The following is a 2950-nucleotide window of genomic DNA, read 5'->3' as shown; positions in this document are numbered from 1 at the left end:
AAACGGACTATTACAGCCGCCAAGGTAGAATATCAGACTGATCTATTAGCCCGTTGCATTTTCACTGCTAAGCATTTGAGACTTGTACGGAACATCAGGATATCTGTTAATGGAAGGGAACTTATTTCTCACTTGTGGGATTCAGAGAGGTGCTTTTGAGTCAGTTAGAACTAAAAGGATAGTCCACCTTGGGCAGGGTGGATAAGCCCCCTAAGGCTGGAGATGGTGCCACAGCCACCACCCACACTGGCCAGCTGACTGCAGAGGAGCCTAGTCACACGTGCTGGATGAACACATCAGCCTGTGCGAGCCTTCATTTCTCTCATCTATCCATCACTTCCTAGGATGTGATGTGACATTTAAGTGAGATGACCCAAGGTAGGCATTTAATAAAAGCTAGCTATGGACTGGGCACGGTGGCTTACGCCTGTAATCCCAACACTTTGGGAGGCCAAGGCAGGTGGATCATTTGAGATGAGGAGTTCAAGACCAGCCTGTCCAACGTGGTGAAACCCTGTCTCTACTAAAAATACAAAAATTAGCCGGGTGGTAGTGGCACGTGCTTGTAATCCCAGCTACTTGGGAGGCTGAGGCAGGAGTATTGCTTGAGCCTGGGAGGTGGAGGTTGCAGTGAGCCAAGATTGCGCCACTGCACTCCAGCCTGAGTGACAATGTGAGACCCTGTCTCAAAAAATAAAAATAAATAAAAGCTAACTAACTGTGGTTATCACTGCTACTCTTATTATGATCGTCATCACAGAATCATGGCAACTGTTTCCAAATTTAAGGAAGATATTGAACTGGATTGTAACATATATGCTGGTACCATAGTGGGTATCAAAAGGAGTTCCCTTTACTAGCAGTAATCCACTTTTTCACTTTAAAAAACTTTATTAATATTTGACATCTAGGCCGGGCACAGTAGCTCACACCTGTAATCCCAGCACTTTGGGAGGCCGAGGAGTTCAAGACCAGCCTGGCCAACATGGTGAAACTTTGTATCTACTAAAAATACAAAAATTAACTGAACGTGGTGGCGGGCACCTGCTACTTGAGAGGCTGAGGCATGAGAATTGCTTAAACCTGGAAGGTGGAGCTTGCAGTGAGCCAAGATCACACCACTGCACTCCAACCTGGGTGAAAGAGCAAGACTTGTCTCAAAATAAATAAATAAATAAATAAATAACATCCAAAAAAATGAGTCAAGTCTTTTTTCCTGTTAAGCTGGATTAGGAGGGGTCTCTTGAGTAGAGTCACCTGTTCCCATGTTTTCCTTTCCTTTTTCTTTGTCTTTAACAATAGGTTTGTGAAAATAACACCATAGTTCATATCAATGATCAAATATGACCAAAGTTCCTTCAACTGGAGAATGCTTACAACTCTCTGGGTCTCTCGCATAGTATTTATTGCAATGGAATTTCAGAATTGAGAATTTGTAAAAGATATATCATTAAGGTTTAAATATTTTCTCCAGACTCTTTGAGGTCTTATATTGTTATACCTAAGGGTATCCTTAGGTATATACTTTTACAAAGTAAAATTAAATGATTCTGTAACTTGACGATTTCACTTTGGTTCATGGAAATACCCAAGGAATAAAAGAAAACAAAATTAACGTGTGAATATTCAGCAACCGTGAGTTTCAATTTTAAAACGTACTTAGGCTTCCCTTCACTCGCTTGCTCTTCTTTAGTAATCTGTTTCCTCCTCTGTCACTTTTAAGAAGTGTGATTTTTTTCTCTTCTGACTCATTTGTGTTTCTTGATGTTGATTTGAACGGCTACCATGACAGAAAAAAAAAAAAAAATCTGTTATTTTTAAAATAAAGTTCAGGGTTCTGACAGGCAGGGAGACCACTCCAAGCTTGCTTCTGGCTGCGTCCGCTGGGGTGATGTTTCCAGCAGGGCAGGAGCTATACGCCCCGGGCCGGCCTTCGGAATCCCAGAGAGAAGTGAGAAGCCTGGTGGGCAGAGCACATACAAAATTAAAGCTTTCTGAGACATGTGATTCCTGTTTCCCTTCTTCATCACATACTTGGGTTTTTTATTAGCACCAATGGATTCCATGGGTTTCTATCTGAGCCACAGTACAAATTATTCTCCTGGTGACTGAATTAGAAGTTGACAGTAAGTTGGAAGAATGCCTTTGGATCTGACATGACGAACAGATTAATCCTTCATGTATTTCCATTTCCATTCCTCCCTCCCCCCGGGAAAGTTTCCGCATTCTTTCAAGAAGTGCCTCCTAAAGGAGCCTAGTAGGTAATCCTTTGTCACAGAGCAAAGGCCTGGGCGTTAATCAGTCACAGTTTCCCCTAAGAGGAAATAGGAACACAGATTTCCTATATAAACTCATGTCTCGTCACCGTGTTCACAGCAGACCCAGTTCAGAGTTGGAATTCTTCTAGAAATTGTTTCTCAGCTGACAGGGAAACATGGATTCTCCAAGGCCAGGATGGTTTCCCAGCGTCTTCCCAGGAAGACAAGAGGTAACGGGGGAGCTCAGAGGGGCCTTTCTTGTCTCTTTGGTTTTATGTCATGGTTGCTTCTAATATAATTTCTAAAGTATCTAAAAATCAGGCTAAAGAATATTACCAGGAAGTCGTCGTTAAATGAAAATTTGGCAAGCCTCTTAGTTACCTTTATCCAGCTCTGTGCAGGAAATCTGGGATCTATGCTTCAGGAAACCATTTCCAGTCCACCACGCCTCGGTCAATAGTGCCCTGGGGATGGCACAGAAGCATTGTCTGTTTGGGCCTGTGGGTTGTCAGACAGCCAAGAATCCAAGGTGAGGTTCACCTTTTTAGAAAAACAGTCCCTAACAATTGCTGGGGACATAGGCCGGCTCGATGACACAGGAAAATCCCACCCATTGTAAACTGGACATTTTCTATCTTTGTAATCAAAACTGCCCTCTTCATTTTTCTTAACAACTAGATTTGTGAAGTGGC

The 2950-nt window shown here is 42.6% G+C and overlaps 1 protein-coding gene across 1 annotated transcript in view; it reads left to right on the top strand.

Moving 5' to 3' along the window:
• The first annotated feature begins 2378 nt into the window (after positions 1–2378).
• The window catches only part of PTPRE (protein tyrosine phosphatase, receptor type, E), a 99594-nt gene continuing 99022 nt past the window's right edge, over positions 2379–2950 (top strand). The window contains exon 1 of the mRNA XM_011998120.1: positions 2379–2488. The gene's annotated coding sequence lies outside the window, so the exon portion shown is untranslated. The remainder of the gene's footprint in view (positions 2489–2950) is intronic.

The sequence above is a fragment of the Mandrillus leucophaeus genome, unplaced genomic scaffold (assembly GCF_000951045.1).
Source record: "Mandrillus leucophaeus isolate KB7577 unplaced genomic scaffold, Mleu.le_1.0 Scaffold557, whole genome shotgun sequence".
Taxonomy (NCBI): domain Eukaryota; kingdom Metazoa; phylum Chordata; class Mammalia; order Primates; family Cercopithecidae; genus Mandrillus; species Mandrillus leucophaeus.
The sequence above is the reverse complement of the archived record's forward strand: the minus strand, read 5'-3'. Positions and strand labels throughout refer to the sequence as shown.